Here is a 22,621-nt window from a genome sequence, read left to right on the forward strand (position 1 = left end):
GCTATTTATAATATATAAAGCTTTGCATATATATAGAGTATATATATATATAGCCTATATAGAATGGCGCGTTATCCTATGGGGAAAAAAGGGCAATTGCCTGGGACAACCATCAACAGGGATCTTTTATAAGAAAATATTTCCACAAAAATTCCCCGAAGAAAAATGTCTGAATTCAACACTGTATGTGGGGCCCTCTAATTCAAATTTGCCTGAGCCCCATGAAGCTATAATGCATCATTATGTTATAACATTTTACTCTGTGAGTGATCTGGGGATGAGCTAGAAAGTATAATCAGTACAATACATTTAATACCGAATATATATATATATTTTCCGGTTTGTCAGGTTTCCGTTTTGAACAGGTTTTTTTTACATAAAATCGCTGCATTTCTAACAATATTTCCTGTTTAGGCAGGTTTCCATTTCATTCAGGTTCCGTTTTATACAGGTTTTACAGTATATATAGATGATTTATTTTTATTTCATTCCACTTTACAAACACATCGATTGTATTGTGTAGTTAAATTAAACATTATTAAGGACACGTTTAATCATGCATAGATAAATATTGTCTTTATTTTTATTAAAAGAAAAAATTAAATTGTAACTTGTCATAAATAAAAATTTTACATATTAAAAAGAAAAAAATAGAGAATTTAGGTCACGCTAATTTATATTCTACACAAGATTTTTTTAATTTCAATAATAAAAATTGTTATTTTTTGGTATCTTTATTTTTCTAATTTGGACAAAAACTTAAATAAATAAATAAATAAGATAAATAATCTTATTTAGGTTATCTCTTAGCTTAGTCGTAAAGAGCATCGGATATTTATTGGAACGTCCGGTCTATAATCGTGTTAGATAACGACTATCGATAAATCCAGACAAAGAAATAATCCAACACAACTTGTCTCTGCTACAAATCTCCGTTTTCTTGAATGTTACTAACAAAAAAAAACCTCAATAGTTACTTGGATATTATCAATTTTAACGAAGCATTTATTTACTTTTTATTTAATGATACTAACAGAAAAAGAAAACAGGGACTAAATGATATTTTGGAGGCCAATTGGGTCCAAATAAATAAATAAATAACACTATTATTTTCCTCTAAATTGTGTTTGAATAATGCTACAAATAATATGCATGCACGTAAACTTAGGCTAACTTTATATGTACAGTGAAACTTGTGTAAATCGGACTCGTACGGTACCGAATACTTTTTCTGTTTGGCATGTTTCCGTTTTAAACAGGTTTTTTAACACGGAAAAATCGCTGCGTTGTTAGAAATGTTTCCGTTTTATTAAGATTTCACTTTGGATAGGTTTAACAATATGTGTATGTATACAGTAGAACCTGTGTAAACCGGAATTACTCTCTACCGAATTTTTTTCCTGTTTGGCAAGTTTTCGTTTTGTACAAATTTATTTTTTTTAACACACACAATCACTTCGTTCCGAAGATTTTATCAGTTTAGGCAGGTTCCGTTTTGCACAGGTTTTATTGTACATAAAATTAGCTTCGACATATTTTTATAAGTATATGAAGTTAATTATATTCAACGACATATTTAATTACATAGATATAAAGTACTTTACTCTGAATTTAATTTACATATAAAATTAGTTGCATTCGATGTGGTTGTTAGTGTGTTTATGTATAAATTCATCACAAGTTACGTTATTTTCAGAGTAGGATTTACGTGTAAGCTAGTTAAGACATGACTTAGGGCCTCACCCTAAATTTTTTTTCGGTCTAAGATAATTTTTGGGGAATTTCCTCAGTATTTTTCTGCTTAGAGGGCCGCAGTACACGTAAATCCCTCTGTTTGTATGTATAATATGATATATGTGTATGTCCGATAACTTGCCAAAATGTAAATAAGTTTTCTGTAATGAAAATTTATGTAATAAATGTAAATCTTTAAACATAATTTGCGTTTAAATCAATTTAAAGAATTCCAAAAATTCAAGAAACTATTCTAGAAATTCGTTTACATTGTTTTATTATAGTAATTAATTTTTATTAGAATAAAATAAATTTAAAAGCATAAAAAACAAAATACATTTTCCATTCATTTTATTCTGTCATAAATATTTAATACAACGAAAACTTGCGGAAATACTACTACAAATTTAATTTATAATTGAGCTTACTCATTATCTATTCCTGTGTAATAAAAACTACATTTACATACAGTAAAACCTGTACAAAACGGAACCAGAGTAAAACGGAAACCTGTCAAAACCGGTTTTACTAGTAAAACAAACTTGTGTAAACCGGAATATTTTTCCAATTTGGCAGGTTTTTTTGTGTTTTAACATAGAGAATCGCTCCGTTTCGAGGACGTTTCCCGTTTAGACAGGTTTCCGTTTTAGACAGGTTTTACTGTATCTTAAAAATAAAATAAATAAATAAAAATAAATAATTAAAAATATTATTTAAAAGCAAAATCTGTTAATCAACATAATGAATTAGTAAAATATTCAATAAATTTTAATTAAGCAAAATCGAATTTCTGAAAATAACAAGGCATTTAAATTTGTTATTCTCTTAATTATAATTTAAATGTCTGTTTCTAAATTTGTAACAGAATATTTGTATACGTTACCTGAATATATAATTTTATACAATTGATAATTATTTATAAACTAAGCTGCTCTTCCAATTAGTTATTCTCGTTATTTGTTGTATGAACGTGTAATAAATTAAGTTACTTTAAATATATATATATATTTAAAATTAATAATTATACAAGTAAAATTAATTATATTTAAAGCACAGTAAACTTTCATAAACCGGAAAAATATTCGGTATCAGGTAATTCCGGTTTACGCAGGTTTTACTGTATTCTTCCGTTTTACACAAGTTGTTTGTTTTTTTTTATTTCCTTAACACAGAGAATCGCTCCGTTCCGAAGATTTTCCTGTTTAGACAGGCTTCCGTTTTACTGAGGTTCCATTTCGGACAGATTTTACTGTTAAAATAGTTATTTTTAATATATTTTACATTATAATTAGTCATTCTTAATACACTTTATACGTAAAATTAGTTACAATCGATACATCATAACTAAATATAACACATAACACCGTACACAATTTTAATGTTTATTAAACTTTAACCGTTGTAGACTAGATTTGAGCTTATACAAAACTCTTAACTTGTCAGATGAGTTTGTTGAGGACATTTCTCTTTAAAAGCTGCTGGCAGGCAGTGAAACGGCTCACACCCCTCGATAAAAGGAATGGTGCCTACCATATCCGGGTTCTTACCGGAACAAGTCAGTAGCCATTGAGACAGAGGAAGAGGAATTTGTATTAGAGATTTCAGTCGTAATCGAGCTTTTCTTCAATTTACAACCGAACAGAGACAATCACTTATGAATATAAATAATAATTGAAAGGATAATTTACCATCCATTTCATTACAAAACGGTAAGGTTCTCTTATTGTTATGCCTAATATTAGGCTTAGCTTAGGGGTTGTGTTTTACTAAAGATCGAGATTTGTTTTTTTTTTGTTTGTTTGTTTTTCTGCCAATTTCATCGAGCTTTTCGTTTAAATATGCCGATTATGGAATTTATTTAACATTTTCCCCCTCGTCCGAGCTGGTTTTTATAAGCGGGGAAGACCCGGTTTTACGTAAAATCGGGGTGAGTAACAATAGGAGTCGTTAATCCCGTGTACTTTACTGTACTATATGCGAGAAACTTTGCTGTTTTGTATTAAAAAATACGCTCGTTAAAGACAATTAATTCGATGTAATGCTATAATTTAATAAAATTCTGCGTTAAAATGAAGTAGTTTCGAACTGTAAACGAAAACAATAGAAATTGTAGGTGTTACGTTAATATTGTATTGTTATAATTGATCCTTTACACTTTTGAACTTCGGAACGTGGACGAAATTTTAAAAAATTTCGAATTTTTGAGGAATAGTTTTGCTGTGTAGTCGAGTAATTAAAAGCTCATCTCTCTTTTCTGAAAATTATACCCCGTGTCAGATAATGTGTTTAAATGGCATCATTTTCTTTTTTGATTCTTCTCAATCTGAATAAAGATTTAAGTACATTAGCATATACTAGATAGTCAATGGAAAACTATCTTGATACGTAACCAACTTTTCGTAATTACGTTACAGGGCGTGTCGTTTTTCGAATCATTACGTTTTTGGCCATTTATTTTCGCTCGATTCTTCCTAATTGTCGTCATTTACTTTTAGTCTTTCGCCATTCTTTACATCAACATATACCGAATACATTTATGCAGCAAGTGAAGGAAAAAAAAAGTTATTCCTTCTTGTTTACATATCGTATATACCGTGGTTGCTTCGATTCTGACAGGTGGTGTTTTCATAAATTATTCAGAAGTTAGCTCTGAATTGTCGAATCATCAGTTAATCATTAATACATTTATAACAACTAAAATAAGTATTTTTCATATACACATCAGTTACAGCTGGAAAAAACTTATTTTCAGTGTTTCTTAACTTAAACTTATTTCACATTAAAATTCTCTTAAAAGTTTCTGTCCAACAGAAATTTTCATGTTTCTGTCTAACAGACAAAAGTTTCTGTTTTTAGTGTTTCTTAAATTCTACCCATAATTTTCCATGTGAAATTCTCTCCAAAATTTTCACTATATTTAAATTTCTTATTATGAAATATCCAATTATACATTTTTAATAATTAAAAAATGAAGTGTTTAGCTCATAAAGTTCATGACTTAGATCTGTTGTTTGAACAGTACTGGAATGGCTCTTGCTCTATAAATTTATCAGTGATTCCAGAACTATATTAAATATATTTTTTCTTTATTATATTTTTGTAAATAGAGACTAATAAGTTATTTTTATCTTTATGAAAAGTTTTCAAATAATACTAGAAATTTACTCATGGGAAAGTCTGACAGTATCACGTATTCAAAGCCGCGTGCTTGAATTCTAAATTTTTGCTCGGTAATATAGCTTAATGTAGTTGAAAGATTTATGATCACATGTTTTGTACTTCATCTTTTCAATGTGAATTGTTCATTAGATTACATGACAGTCGACTGTACAAATTTTGAATTTATTAAGATTTATTTTCTGTATTTGTCAATCATTGATACCAGGGAAATATTAATATATAATAATTTTTTTTGTCTTCTATTATAAGTTCGATAAGAAATGTTTTTTTTTTTGTTGTTGTAATTAACTGTGCGGTTGTGTATTCTATAACACAAAATAACGGATTAAATATATTATTTTTGATGAATTTGTAGAGGTAAATATTTTATTTATAACATAATTAATTTAGTAATCCTTTTAAGCTTCTGTCGCTACAAATAGATAAAGTATTGTATTGATGAATATTTCAACACAGAGCGATTAGCGATTGTAGTTTTGTTTTTATAATTCGTGCCAAATCATATTTATCACGTTGCATTTCTAATTTGTTCTCGTTACACAATATACCCATTCCCAAGCAATAATGCTGCAGTGTCGAAAGAGTCACAGCTGAATGAATCGTTTGTTGTTACAGATGGTCTTGCTTGTATTCGGTCGTGTTTTTGGACTTTGTGTTTTTCCCTTCAGCAAAAATTCAGAAATATTATTCGAATTTCTCATGGCCTTATATAGTCTCGTAAAGTCGATCTTATCCGCTTGCTTATATTATTTCTTTTTAAAATGGAGCAAGGTATAAACGGGGATATAATTTTTTCCTTTACGGTCTGATTACTCGTTCGGTTAGATCACTTGTTTTCGATTGAAAGAAACCCGGAAATGATATGTTGACGTTGACCTTCTATATTTAAATGTGCTCTATTTAACGAATGATCTTAAAACTTAACAATGATGTTTTTTTTTCTTCTTATTTTGTCTGTGATAAGATTTTATCTAAATAATATCGTGTTACAGTTATTAAAATATAAATACACGGGTGCATTAAAAATATTATTTTGGCTGCAGAATATCCTTGTGTATACATTGTATTTTTGTGATGTAAGCTATTTTACATTAGTAAATGATAAAGATTATATAAAACATTTGTTGGATTGAAATGAATTATGAAATTACTTTTTTTTTAGATTTAGGGTTTATCCATAAATTTTATTTCCAGTAGAAAACTTTATTTAAACACGATTCGTTTACAAATAAATCTTTGTTGTGTCTGTTAAACTTGTGTAGTTTATTGTGCTTCTGTTTGTAATTATATTTCAGTTTTTGATGTTTATCAATTTGCCTGATTTGTCTGCATGCTTGCAAACTAAAAATATAATTTAAGTCTTGTGTCATAATTAGTTTTTAAGTTATATTGAGTTATATCTCACACAACACACCACACATACAACACCCAAAGTATAGATTTAAATGTATAACTTGAAGTAATTATCACAAAAATTGATTTTTTTTAAAATAAACTTTTAGTAATTAGTTTAAATATATATATCTACCAGTTCCTTGTGTTATAATAAACTTTATATGTTGTAATGTTAATAAATTAATAATTAATGAAAATTTATAAATTTTAATATAGTATGTGATTAATAATAGAATTTATTATATATAGTTTCTAAATTTATAAATCTTTACAGACTATTTTTATTATACTTATTAAAATTTACAAAATAATAAAATAAGTATAACGATTTTCTCAGAAACAGATTATATCATCGAACTGCATAAATATTGTCTAAATTTAGTAATATCGACCAAAAATGTTTTAATCTATATCATTAGTTAAAATTTATTAATATAGAAATAATTTAATATAAATTGAGTAAATGGTAGATTTATTTATTCATAGTTGTCATCGAATAATATATTTTCATCAGCGAAATTTATTTGATTCCATAATGCAGCGATGATAATGCGTTAGATTAATTAATAAATGCGCCATTTTTTTCTAATAAAATCTAAATAGAAGTGTGAATTGCACAGTAATTCACACTTTTATAAGTAGATTTTATATTGCTGTATTTATTCTAATAAATAAAATTAAAATAAATTTTTCCTCAAAATTCCTCAAACTGAAAGGTAAATTTTTCAGTTTGAGGAATTTTGAGGAGAAATTTATGAAGACTTTTAGAAGTTTATTCTGAGGCAGTTTCGTGGGATAATTCTTGTTTTTCTAGAAAATTGTGTGATATCCTATGAGGCCAAGATTCCGGATTAATTGATATGAAAATTAAATGAATTAAAACTAATTAAACTTGGCTGTAGTCTTGTTTCTTTCAAGAGAAATTTTGTTCAATAAATTGAATAATTATATTTATAAATTAAATCGAATGGAATATTTTTGACGTGTCTTAATATATTCTTAAATTGCGAGAAATCTCGTTTCTATAATTCAATATAACTTGGCGTTATCGATATGGAGGGGTATCTTATATAATTTATTGTTAAGTACTGTTTTATAGCCTTTGTTCCATTATCTTCTAATCGAATCGAATTTTTTAGATGTTTTGGAAAAAATGTGACAAATGCTTTTAATGATCTAACTATTTTTGATGCCTTAAAATTACTTTTTTCGTGGATTTTTTTTCCCTTTTTCTTTTTGTCGATTTATAGTTGCAAATGAACAACAGGGAATATATTTTTAACACTAGAAGTAAATTATAAAATGATCTTGCCGTATTTGGACAATATTTTCTGTCCGAAGACGGCGAATTTGGCGGGAAATGTTTTATTTATTTTTATTACCGGCAATTAACTGTTAAAGATTGACATTTACTGTACAACAAACGTGAAAGTTCAGTAAGAAATCTTTGACGAAATTAAAATGATAAGTAATTTTTGAATAAGATTATTATTATTATTATTTTGCATGGTAAATTGAACATTACAAATGTTTATCTTAGTTGAGAAATAATATTTTGTAAAATTATCCCCTTCTTAATGCAAGTAGTGTTGTGTAGAACCACATACTATATTGAATAAATCTTTTAGTTTTACAATGAACATTGATACAAAATTAAAAATGTTTTACAATGAACATTGTAAAACATTTTGAATTTTGTTTAATCATACTTTTATCAAGATGTAGAAACTGTTAAAAAACAAAAATCTTTTGTATTACATTCAATGTGTGCATGCAATTTGCTCGAAATTCTTGATTTCTTTAGCTTTTATTCAGTTGTAGATCAACATTATGTTTAATAATAATTTTAAATGTCGAAGAATAAGTTTCAAAGTATTTATGAATAATAATCATATAGTCCTAAATAATATTTTAAATTGAAATATTGTTTGCAAAAAACCCATGGTAAGAAATTCAGATCTGAAGAGATGTTTATGACTTGAAAAGTTTCCTTCCATTTATTTCATAAATATATTATAATTTGCATAGTTTAAACGTTGCGTGTAGTACATTACACAATACTGCGTATAAAATACAGTATATTGCAATATATTGTACGTAAATTTTAAGTGTTATTACGTTAGTTCATCAAATTTGCAAGCGAGGATACTATATAGCAGAGGTGACCAAATTTCGTCACCGTATGTAATATTGAAACGGAATTTTATATGTAACCTTATACAGTGGTGATATTCAGCGGGTTCGCACAGGTTAGGTCGAACCCGTTGTTAACATTTTCAAATTTTTCCGAACCTTGTTAATCACACGTAACATTTCTCAGTGGTTTTGCTTCTTTTAAAAAATATATTAAAATATACGTATTATACTCTATAACACTACTAAACTAGAGCCTTATACCCCGTTCGCCTTGGTGCGACCTCCCTCGACCGTTTCAATCTCGACTGAAACGAGGTTCAACCGCGGTCGACTCAAGAGAGTTCTTGAAACTAGATCCAGCATAAGAGAGATCCCACAATCTCGCGCGCGAGAAAATCCAAGATGGCTGCGGAACACGTTTCGTAATAAAATATGTACAAAATAAACCATTTTGAACACACTTTTTTATTATTTATAAATGTATGTATGTATGTGTATATAGCCTATATATATAGTTCTGGCATAAAAAATGTTAAATTTTAACTGACTTAATTTTGCGAACGCATCTTTTTTATTTATAGGGTTATCTTAAGGTCAGTTTTTGCGCTAATGTTGCTAATGCATCATTTGAGCGAAAGGAAAAATTTTCTGTTAGCGAACCCTTTGTTAAATATTTCTAATATCACCACTTACCTTAACCTATATAATGTATATATTGTATATTAAGGGTAATGATACCATATATCCTTGATAAGAATCCATGGTAAGAAATTCCCCAGTTTGGCCATCATGGTTGTATAATTTTTCAGAATTTCGTTCTCACTGGTATAAAATTTTACGTTACAAATGTATATAATAAATTTATATATGTATATAATTTATATATATAAATTAATCAGTTATTCTGAGAGAAAAATATACAGTATGTATGTATGTATGTATGTGTATATATACACACATAAATACTGTATATGTTTCTCTCAGAATATTAAGAAAAATTCGCGATTTCTCATTTAAGAAATAGAATGTAAATAGATCATTTCTCATTCTCATTAATGCAAAATGTATGATTTGTTTCGTCGTTTCATGTTTATATTTAATTCTCTGCAAATTTTACTTTTAATTAAGCATCTGTGCCGTGAAGTCTAAATTTACAGTTAATATTAGTGTCGATCCGGCTGTTTGCACGAATAGCATCGACGTATTCGTTAATCTAATTTTAAAATTGAGAAAAATTTCTACTAATAATATAGTATGATGAAGTTTGATAATCAAGAATAAATTTTTGGAAGCAAATTCAAAAACTTTGTTAAAATTTATCTAGTTTATTCTAGAATTAAGTTTTGACTTCAGCACTATGAAAATAAGTAGGTTTGTAGAAAATACAGGATGCCCCAAAAAATCAGCATTCAAAATTTCTACTGCTTTCAATACTTGTTATTTAATTCTTTTTAAGAAGTTACTATATAATTTATCAGTTATATAATTGATATAATGTAAATATTTACATTTTTGTATCAATTTTCATTTTAATATTTCATCGTTCGTACTTAACTAAGTGGTGGAAAAATCGTTTAGTATTGTGACATCGTTGCAATCCGGGCTGCAATTTTTAACCAAATTTTGTTTTAAAAATGACGTGAGTTCCGGTCCAGACCGGATGTTTGTGTATAGTTAATCAGAGTCTAAGCTTTCCATATCTGGTCCCGATTTCCATTTAACTAAGGAAGAATGAGAGTGGGAACCTGTTTGCAGTTTGAAAATTTTGCAATCCAAAAATGGAAGATATAAAAATTCCATTTATATATATCTAGTCAGATGAATATATAGTATATTGTATTATATATTAAGGCTACTTTATTTTCGATGCTACCTACAGTTGAAGCCGAATCTAGATGACAAGGAATAATTTATCTTCTTCTATACTTAAATTTTATCTTATCAAAAATTTACAGCTTACTTTAATTGTATTCCGAATGTTATGTTAAACATTTATTAGGTATTTAATAAATATTTAATTTACAGATAATGTTATAACTTTGCCGTCCGTAACCTTTCCCCAACAATAAATTACGACAGAATTGGAGTAAGAACCATTCACTTTTGCAAGCAAAAATATCCATATTAATTGATTAGACTTTATTAAGATGTTAATGTTTATTTAACTAATAGTATAAATATTTAATTTAGTAAAAGGTGATTTTATAATGTAAATTATTAATAAAGTTACGAATAACTGAATCATAAATAATAAACTATTTACAGCTTTAAGGTGTGTTTTTTCCCCAAGTAATTCCCAAGGAAATAAATAAATAAATTTTTTATTCTTGGGAATTAGTAGCAAAAACATAATTCCGAATTGAAGTATTATAATTACATTTGTCGTTATCTGTTTTTATTTTCTTTCTTTCTTTCCTGTAACCTTTATGACTTCTATTTAGTTCATGCTACTGAAATAACAAAAATTGCAAGATGACTTGCATTGATCACATTTCTCATTCTTTTTGATTCTCTGGAATAAGAAGCGATGGTGTAATTTCATTCATCAATAGAAGTATTTATAATCAAACTATTTTTAATGGTTTTATTCTAAAATCTTTCTTTACTTGATCCATTATGAATCATCAGATGTAACTTNTTGCATTGATCACATTTCTCATTCTTTTTGATTCTCTGGAATAAGAAGCGATGGTGTAATTTCATTCATCAATAGAAGTATTTATAATCAAACTATTTTTAATGGTTTTATTCTAAAATCTTTCTTTACTTGATCCATTATGAATCATCAGATGTAACTTATGTCCGATCGGGTTTCTTATATTAAATTTTACGACTTTAATTATTAACTTGTACATGTTTTTAAAAAATTAAGTCTGTATTTATGTATATAAAATTTATTTGTTAGCGAAAGTGGAGTTTTTACGCCTCTCAATATAAAAATTATTCTTTGTTTACGAAATTTATGAGCTTGTTTCTGATTTTTAAACCATATGAATAATTAAATTAATGCATTATTATTTTGAATAAATAAAAAAAATCTATGTTAAAAATTCAATAAATTGTAATTCTGAAATAAAAAATAAAAATGGGACGAGTAGCATATGGCACATTGCAAATAGTGAATATGATATCTCGAAATATTGCATACAAAATGATTACTAATTATCAATTAAAATAAAAATAAATGAAATATCTAGAAATGCACGATTATAAATGTACAATGTGTGAGCGTTTATAATTACAGTATATTATTGTTCGTTTGCTTTGAATGTTATTGCTGTTGTATGGAAATATATTATGCGTATTACATAATTGCGGAACATTATATGTAATTTGCATATAATAATCTATCATTTAGTCACGGAAACGCGTACAATTCTAGAAAATTGATTCGTTAAATCTTAAAGCCACTGAATAAAGATCTGCTAAATCGAGGAGATATTATGTAGAATTTGTTTATTAGACTGGTGAGTGGTTACATAATAAAAACAAAAATGCTCTGTATATTTCTACGTCTGAGTGCGGAGACGCGTACACACGTACACATGTACTGTACTGTATATAAACTTTGCCCAAGAGGCAGTTAACCGCTCTTTGATTAGTGTGTATCCAGGTTTACAATGAACATGAATCGTAAACCGAGTTTAGAGCGTCATTTTCTTTTATAAAATAAATAGTTTGTAAGCAGTAAGGCAGCGGTTTAGTATTTACAACGGTTAATTGACTTTCGGGTCTATGTATGTATACATAAACTTTTGAGATAGTTTTTTTCTGTATTAACTTTTAGAAGTTAAATTATGATTTACGTGTTTTTAAGGTTCATATTAGCTATGTTTCATTAATTCATTTTTAATTGATAAATTCAGATTGACGAATTATCTGTTCGTTTAAAAATTATTACAATTTAATTTTTTTTTTTTGTAAAGATCCGCCGAAAATATATGAAAGCAGACACATAATACCATGCTACAAATTAGAATTATTTCTATAAATATTTATTGGTTTCTTATTAATTTGCATGGCTGATATATATTTTCGTTAGTCAAAAATGATATATGGTAATTTGTCCACCGAATTTGTTTTTATTTATTCAAATTTTAAGTGAGGAAAATGCGAATATTTTTTTCTTTGTTTTCTAATATCTAAGTGTTGTATAATTTACATACTGTAGAGGAAATTATAGAAATGGTGATAAATTCACAGTTAGGCTCAAGATTGATGATGATGATAAAATTTTCATTTAAATGAAATTTCGAAAGCATTTCTTAGTAACTCAAGCTTAATATGTAAAATTAACTGTAATTTATTAATTTCTGCGCGTTATAATTGGGTTATAGAATATTAGAGATTCTAAGAGCGAAAGATTCGAATTATATAAAGCCATTGTTCACGAGAAATTAATTATTTAGTGTAATGATAGCATATATTTATTATGATAAATGATAATTTGTACGTTTTTATGGAATTTCATCGTACGTCTGTTGTCCGTCCTTCGTTAATCTCGAGAACTGAGTTAGATGAAAATCGAGACCAGACAGTAGTCTCCGATTCACTATATAGTCTAACTTCCGGTCTGGACCGGATGTTACGTGGGTTTTTTAAATTAAAATATGATTAAAAATTGTAGCTTGGCATTGTGACGATGTTACAATAATATACAACTAGTTTATATTTTGAATTGATCCGCTTGTAATAAAGTAAAAATAAATAAAATTATTATTTTATCAGATTTACCGTAATTATTGTAAATTAAAAGAAATGTAATTTTATTCTTTTTATACCATAAACACTGAAAAATAGAATTTTTTAAACCAAGAATACTTCTGTATTTTGGAAATTGTCGGGTTAATGTTATAAATTTCTGCTAGTATATAATAATTTTTTTTTTTATTGCAAGAAGAAATATATTAGATTCTTAAAATCTTTTTGATATTATTAGGTGATATGTCAATGCGTTTTACACGTATTTAAATGATAAAATCTTTAGTATACTGGTAAATGTAACAGTAGTTGTTTTCCTTGTGTTTCGATACTTTCAAATATCTTTGCCGGAATTTTTATAGGAGTTATAAGGCATTAATATAAAAGAAATTGGTTGACTTAAGGTTTAGACTCGATTTTGGCCGTTATGTATGCACTTAGATTTGAAAAAATTGATCCACAATACAACTGTTTACGTTTTTTTGTGTAAGGCAACGCGACACGTGGGCGATCGGTCGAGAGGGGATTCCTCCCGGAATGTCTTTTATGGAAAATTGGCCCCTATTTAGATAACGTGAAGAAAACCCGGAAAACTACGTGGACAGCCGTTGGCCAGGCGCGAACCCACGACCAACTACCAGTGTTCGGTGGTTTTATCTACTCGGTCGCTGGTAGGCTTAAATCACTTAGGAATGACCAAATTTAGATTTTTAGATAAATGAAAAATATTATTTGTGAACCGCTAAAATTTTGCCAGTTTACGTTGTATGTTTAGCTACAGTAATAAGACTTTTACACTTATTGAATCGATTAACTAAACCTTCCATGTAGTTGGTTCGATGACGGTTTACCGTAATCAGGATTATGGCATTACAATCTATATTCCCTAAAATCTTGCATGGATTAATTATTTTCGGCAATGCGACACGTGGGCGATCTGTCGTGGGGATGTTTCCCGGGAGGACTTTTAATGGAGAACTGCCCACTGTTTAAGCCTTTAAATGTGAAGAAAATCCTGAAAATTTCACGTGGAATTTTCCCGCGACAAACTATTAGTGTTCGATGCGAACCCACGACCAGCTCAGTGTTCGGTGGTATTATCCACTTGGTCACTGATTTAGTTTTGCACATTTTGAAAATCGTTTGAATGCATCAGAACATATACTGGAGATTGAAGAACTTAACTGTAGATGGATAAAATTATTCATATTTTGAGAAATTATATCGTATATGATCAGTCTTTTAAGAAAAATAATCATTAGGATTAGAATTTTCTGAAAAAGTATTGACGTGGTGTCATTCGACGACTTACGTAGGTTATAATGAATCAGATTTTTAAGCATAAATTAAAAACTCGATAAGAATGTTTTCTGAGAAACTTTCAGTTTCTTAAGATATATCACTGGCTGCAGTTTTTCCCAAGAGTTTACTCCACTTATAATTAAGAGGACTAATCACAGTGTATAGTGATCGGCCGACGTGATAAGAAACAGGAAATTAACAAATTATTCATGAATTTTTAAACCGAAGGTTTTTATGGTAATTTTATAAATAAATTTAAAAATGTATTAATGCATAAACGAGCATTTGTATTATTTTTTGTGTTGTTAAAAAATTATTTTTAAAATATATTTATGTAGGCCTATGTCATGTAATGCATTCAAATAATAATATAAAGTAATTCGTAGTCTTAAAATAAACAATTAAATTAAGGTAAAAATTAAAGCTAATGTGTATTATTAGCATTTATTGTAATTTGCTTCAAGGTTTATTTGGTTACAAAGGTTTACATGGCAACGCGACAGGTGGGCGATCTGTTGTGGGAATGGCCTCCAGGAGAACTTTTATGGGAAACTGACCCCTATTTAAGTGTTACTAACGTGAAGAAAACCGGAAAATTCCACCATTGGCCAGGTGCGAACCCACGACCAATTACCATTGTTCTGTGGTTTTATCCACTCGGGCACTGATGGGCGCAATTTACTTCAAGATAGTGAATAATTTAAGTGATTATGTTTCATTATGAAAGTATGTTTAATAAAGAAGAATAGGCCTAAATTATTACATTGTATTATAGTTCCTTAATAATGATTTCGATTAATATAAATGTGGAATTAAAAATTCGCTAATGACATGAAAAACAGTAGTAAATTCTTATTTCTCAAGTGTTTGACTCGTAGTTGCTCTGTTTGAAGCGAATATAACGTTTTACTTGAAGATTTTCAAGTTGTAAATTCAATACTTAATGAAATCTTTCAGCATTATTCTGCTATGGGAAATAACATTTCATTTTCCATATTCTTGCTTCGATAATAACGAACATTATTATTTTTGGAACAAGAATACAGTTCTGTCATCGAAATGTTTGAAAAATCTTTTGTGCCCGCTAACATTTTAGCTAACAGACTATTATAAGAACTAATATCACGCACTAATTGAATCGAAAACATTCATAAGACTGTAATATATGAGACATAAAAGAGTAAATAAAGGAAAGACAAATAGAAGAGGAAGTAAAATGAAAACATTTTATTGACTCTCTTATTTTCTAACAATTCTAGAAAGAAGTTAAATAATCTGGAAAGAAATCTAATTTTAAAAAAAGGAAAGAGAAAAATAAAGTTTTTTGCTTCATTCTATTTCATATTAAGAACTCTAATACTTTACAATGTGTTTTATTTAGTAATAAATAATGCAATATTAAGTACTATTAAGCCCGCAGCTTAATCTCGCTGCTAATATATACGTGATATAATCTGAATTAAATTCCTTTTGTGTTTCATTGTGGAGTGTATTTGTTTTTGCTACAGGTAAATAATTATAATGTTTGTTTAGAAATATAAAGGAATCAATCCATGAGTTCTTTAGAAATCTACAGGAATCAATCCATAAATATCGTCCATATGTAACGTTATTTTTATACTTTCAACTACCATCTCATTCCTTGTAACACTCACCCTCAAAATTTACGTAACACACATTCTTAATTGTACCAAGGAATAATACGCAGCAGGGGTACCGAACGGTTCAAATAACGCAGTGACATAAGCAATACGGTTCACTATGAAACTCTTCGGAAACAAATCATTCTGCTACCTAAGTGTTGTGAGACCCTAGCATTACGTAACGATTTTGTAACCACTCCATCTCCGTTGTAAGGCATCTTAACGATTATCTGCTTACCCATCCACCCACATGTGCGTTACGTAATTTAAGGACAGTCCCCGTGTTTAAGAATTTAAAATTAATTGCGTCAATTGGTTATGCGCGAGACGGATACTTGGGATAAAAAAATTTATATAATGTAACGATTTTAATTAAAATATTAAGAAAGTAAATTTTTAAAGGAAACTGATCGCCACCATTATCTTCCTGAATAGGAATCGTTTTCGTCTCAAGTAACTATAAACACGAAATTAATTAGGAAAATATTTAACAGATATGTGCAGATTACGACATACTTTGAATAAAAATGTGCTGAAATCATGGATTAAATCTTCGAAGAGCGTGACAAATCATGGCGGCACTTCCGGTTTGCTGGAGATACAGAATTTAGACCAAGTGCCTAGATGAAATTTTGATTCTGATTGGATATATGACTTTCTTTGATGCTTATTCCTTTATATATATATATCAAATTGGATGTATTAAAATGTATATATGAAGCTATGTTTTGATTAATTATTTATAACAGAATTTTCAATCACCATATTCAGAATTATGCGGAGATTTATGTAGTGTTTGTTAGCATAAATTCGAAATTTACGGCGCTTATACGGGCCATGTAATTAGTGATGTCATTATCGAAATCATAATTCTGAAGTGCGATTCTAAGATTCAAATTTTAAAACGTTAATATAGCCTAAATATATATTAAATTATTTTCTTTTATTTTTCAGTATTATCATTAAATTAATGAAAGAAAACAAAGATGTCAATTTATCTCCAGCCATTTTTCTCCACTTTTGATATAATTAATGAGTATTATTTACCAAAATTCTGTTATCTTCTCGTTGTATAACGAAATTATATCTAAGATAGCCCATGTTTTTAACCTTAAAAAATTAAGATGGATAAATTTTTAAATAAAATTTTATGATGGAAACATGATTTCTAGATAAAATTTATAATAAAAAGTTTCTTGACGTATCTTGTTCAAAATCTTTTTGCACAGGATCATCATTTGTTACTTAAAGTGTGCCAAAAAATATAATTTTGTATCCTAAAATGCACACATTAATATACCCTTTATATAGATCTTTTATAATGTGATGATAGAGTTGCCAGAAGCTCATCATCATTGCATTATAAAGGATTTATTTCGTCATAAATAATGGGATNGAATGGAATATTTTTGACGTGTCTTAATATATTCTTAAATTGCGAGAAATCTCGTTTCTATAATTCAATATAACTTGGCGTTATCGATATGGAGGGGTATCTTATATAATTTATTGTTAAGTACTGTTTTATAGCCTTTGTTCCATTATCTTCTAATCGAATCGAATTTTTTAGATGTTTTGGAAAAAATGTGACAAATGCTTTTAATGATCTAACTATTTTTGATGCCTTAAAATTACTTTTTTCGTGGATTTTTTTTCCCTTTTTCTTTTTGTCGATTTATAGTTGCAAATGAACAACAGGGAATATATTTTTAACACTAGAAGTAAATTATAAAATGATCTTGCCGTATTTGGACAATATTTTCTGTCCGAAGACGGCGAATTTGGCGGGAAATGTTTTATTTATTTTTATTACCGGCAATTAACTGTTAAAGATTGACATTTACTGTACAACAAACGTGAAAGTTCAGTAAGAAATCTTTGACGAAATTAAAGTGATAAGTAATTTTTGAATAAGATTATTATTATTATTATTTTGCATGGTAAATTGAACATTACAAATGTTTATCTTAGTTGAGAAATAATATTTTGTAAAATTATCCCCTTCTTAATGCAAGTAGTGTTGTGTAGAACCACATACTATATTGAATAAATCTTTTAGTTTTACAATGAACATTGATACAAAATTAAAAATGTTTTACAATGAACATTGTAAAACATTTTGAATTTTGTTTAATCATACTTTTATCAAGATGTAGAAACTGCTTAAAAACAAAAATCTTTTGTATTACATTCAATGTGTGCATGCAATTTGCTCGAAATTCTTGATTTCTTTAGCTTTTATTCAGTTGTAGATCAACATTATGTTTAATAATAATTTTAAATGTCGAAGAATAAGTTTCAAAGCATTTATGAATAATAATCATATAGTCCTAAATAATATTTTAAATTGAAATATTGTTTGCAAAAAATCCATGGTAAGAAATTCAGATCTGAAGAGATGTTTATGACTTGAAAAGTTTCCTTCCATTTATTTCATAAATATATTATAATTTGCATAGTTTAAACGTTGCGTGTAGTACATTACACAATACTGCGTATAAAATACAGTATATTGCAATATATTGTACGTAAATTTTAAGTGTTATTACGTTAGTTCATCAAATTTGCAAGCGAGGATACTATATAGCAGAGGTGACCAAATTTCGTCACCGTATGTAATATTGAAACGGAATTTTATATGTAACCTTATACAGTGGTGATATTCAGCGGGTTCGCACAGGTTAGGTCGAACCCGTTGTTAACATTTTCAAATTTTTCCGAACCTTGTTAATCACACGTAACATTTCTCAGTGGTTTTGCTTCTTTTAAAAAATATATTAAAATATACGTATTATACTCTATAACACTACTAAACTAGAGCCTTATACCCCGTTCGCCTTGGTGCGACCTCCCTCGACCGTTTCAATCTCGACTGAAACGAGGTTCAACCGCGGTCGACTCAAGAGAGTTCTTGAAACTAGATCCAGCATAAGAGAGATCCCACAATCTCGCGCGCGAGAAAATCCAAGATGGCTGCGGAACACGTTTCGTAATAAAATATGTACAAAATAAACCATTTTGAACACACTTTTTTATTATTTATAAATGTATGTATGTATGTGTATATAGCCTATATATATAGTTCTGGCATAAAAAATGTTAAATTTTAACTGACTTAATTTTGCGAACGCATCTTTTTTATTTATAGGGTTATCTTAAGGTCAGTTTTTGCGCTAATGTTGCTAATGCATCATTTGAGCGAAAGGAAAAATTTTCTGTTAGCGAACCCTTTGTTAAATATTTCTAATATCACCACTTACCTTAACCTATATAATGTATATATTGTATATTAAGGGTAATGATACCATATATCCTTGATAAGAATCCATGGTAAGAAATTCCCCAGTTTGGCCATCATGGTTGTATAATTTTTCAGAATTTCGTTCTCACTGGTATAAAATTTTACGTTACAAATGTATATAATAAATTTATATATGTATATAATTTATATATATAAATTAATCAGTTATTCTGAGAGAAAAATATACAGTATGTATGTATGTATGTGTATATATACACACATAAATACTGTATATGTTTCTCTCAGAATATTAAGAAAAATTCGCGATTTCTCATTTAAGAAATAGAATGTAAATAGATCATTTCTCATTCTCATTAATGCAAAATGTATGATTTGTTTCGTCGTTTCATGTTTATATTTAATTCTCTGCAAATTTTACTTTTAATTAAGCATCTGTGCCGTGAAGTCTAAATTTACAGTTAATATTAGTGTCGATCCGGCTGTTTGCACGAATAGCATCGACGTATTCGTTAATCTAATTTTAAAATTGAGAAAAATTTCTACTAATAATATAGTATGATGAAGTTTGATAATCAAGAATAAATTTTTGGAAGCAAATTCAAAAACTTTGTTAAAATTTATCTAGTTTATTCTAGAATTAAGTTTTGACTTCAGCACTATGAAAATAAGTAGGTTTGTAGAAAATACAGGATGCCCCAAAAAATCAGCATTCAAAATTTCTACTGCTTTCAATACTTGTTATTTAATTCTTTTTAAGAAGTTACTATATAATTTATCAGTTATATAATTGATATAATGTAAATATTTACATTTTTGTATCAATTTTCATTTTAATATTTCATCGTTCGTACTTAACTAAGTGGTGGAAAAATCGTTTAGTATTGTGACATCGTTGCAATCCGGGCTGCAATTTTTAACCAAATTTTGTTTTAAAAATGACGTGAGTTCCGGTCCAGACCGGATGTTTGTGTATAGTTAATCAGAGTCTAAGCTTTCCATATCTGGTCCCGATTTCCATTTAACTAAGGAAGAATGAGAGTGGGAACCTGTTTGCAGTTTGAAAATTTTGCAGTCCAAAAATGGAAGATATAAAAATTCCATTTATATATATCTAGTCAGATGAATATATAGTATATTGTATTATATATTAAGGCTACTTTATTTTCGATGCTACCTACAGTTGAAGCCGAATCTAGATGACAAGGAATAATTTATCTTCTTCTATACTTAAATTTTATCTTATCAAAAATTTACAGCTTACTTTAATTGTATTCCGAATGTTATGTTAAACATTTATTAGGTATTTAATAAATATTTAATTTACAGATAATGTTATAACTTTGCCGTCCGTAACCTTTCCCCAACAATAAATTACGACAGAATTGGAGTAAGAACCATTCACTTTTGCAAGCAAAAATATCCATATTAATTGATTAGACTTTATTAAGATGTTAATGTTTATTTAACTAATAGTATAAATATTTAATTTAGTAAAAGGTGATTTTATAATGTAAATTATTAATAAAGTTACGAATAACTGAATCATAAATAATAAACTATTTACAGCTTTAAGGTGTGTTTTTTCTCCAAGTAATTCCCAAGGAAATAAATAAATAAATTTTTTTCTTGGGAATTAGTAGCAAAAACATAATTCCGAATTGAAGTATTATAATTACATTTGTCGTTATCTGTTTTTTTTTCTTTCTTTCCTGTAACCTTCATGACTTCTATTTAGTTCATGCTACTGAAATAACAAAAATTGCAAGATGACTTGCATTGATCACATTTCTCATTCTTTTTGATTCTCTGGAATAAGAAGCGATGGTGTAATTTCATTCATCAATAGAAGTATTTATAATCAAACTATTTTTAATGGTTTTATTCTAAAATCTTTCTTTACTTGATCCATTATGAATCATCAGATGTAACTTATGTCCGATCGGGTTTCTTATATTAAATTTTACGACTTTAATTATTAACTTGTACATGTTTTTAAAAAATTAAGTCTGTATTTATGTATATAAAATTTATTTGTTAGCGAAAGTGGAGTTTTTACGCCTCTCAATATAAAAATTATTCTTTGTTTACGAAATTTATGAGCTTGTTTCTGATTTTTAAACCATATGAATAATTAAATTAATGCATTATTATTTTGAATAAATAAAAAAATCTATGTTAAAAATTCAATAAATTGTAATTCTGAAATAAAAAATAAAAATGGGACGAGTAGCATATGGCACATTGCAAATAGTGAATATGATATCTCGAAATATTGCATACAAAATGATTACTAATTATCAATTAAAATAAAAATAAATGAAATATCTAGAAATGCACGATTATAAATGTACAATGTGTGAGCGTTTATAATTACAGTATATTATTGTTCGTTTGCTTTGAATGTTATTGCTGTTGTATGGAAATATATTATGCGTATTACATAATTGCGGAACATTATATGTAATTTGCATATAATAATCTATCATTTAGTCACGGAAACGCGTACAATTCTAGAAAATTGATTCGTTAAATCTTAAAGCCACTGAATAAAGATCTGCTAAATCGAGGAGATATTATGTAGAATTTGTTTATTAGACTGGTGAGTGGTTACATAATAAAAACAAAAATGCTCTGTATATTTCTACGTCTGAGTGCGGAGACGCGTACACACGTACACATGTACTGTACTGTATATAAACTTTGCCCAAGAGGCAGTTAACCGCTCTTTGATTAGTGTGTATCCAGGTTTACAATGAACATGAATCGTAAACCGAGTTTAGAGCGTCATTTTCTTTTATAAAATAAATAGTTTGTAAGCAGTAAGGCAGCGGTTTAGTATTTACAACGGTTAATTGACTTTCGGGTCTATGTATGTATACATAAACTTTTGAGATAGTTTTTTTCTGTATTAACTTTTAGAAGTTAAATTATGATTTACGTGTTTTTAAGGTTCATATTAACTATGTTTCATTAATTCATTTTTAATTGATAAATTCAGATTGACGAATTATCTGTTCGTTTAAAAATTATTACAATTTAATTTTTTTTTTTTGTAAAGATCCGCCGAAAATATATGAAAGCAGACACATAATACCATGCTACAAATTAGAATTATTTCTATAAATATTTATTGGTTTCTTATTAATTTGCATGGCTGATATATATTTTCGTTAGTCAAAAATGATATATGGTAATTTGTCCACCGAATTTGTTTTTATTTATTCAAATTTTAAGTGAGGAAAATGCGAATATTTTTTTCTTTGTTTTC

General features: G+C 28.0%; 1 protein-coding gene across 1 annotated transcript in view; it reads left to right on the forward strand.

The window, feature by feature from the left end:
* The first annotated feature begins 3,181 nt into the window (after positions 1 to 3,181).
* Positions 3,182 to 22,621, forward strand: part of LOC111631087 (LARGE xylosyl- and glucuronyltransferase 1-like) — a 124,120-nt gene continuing 104,680 nt past the window's right edge. Inside the window, exon 1 of the mRNA XM_023375278.1 lies at positions 3,182 to 3,443. The gene's annotated coding sequence lies outside the window, so the exon portion shown is untranslated. The remainder of the gene's footprint in view (positions 3,444 to 22,621) is intronic.

Source organism: Centruroides sculpturatus, unplaced genomic scaffold, assembly GCF_000671375.1.
Source record: "Centruroides sculpturatus isolate CEXI.00-Female unplaced genomic scaffold, Cexi_2.0 scaffold671, whole genome shotgun sequence".
NCBI lineage: Eukaryota > Metazoa > Arthropoda > Arachnida > Scorpiones > Buthidae > Centruroides > Centruroides sculpturatus.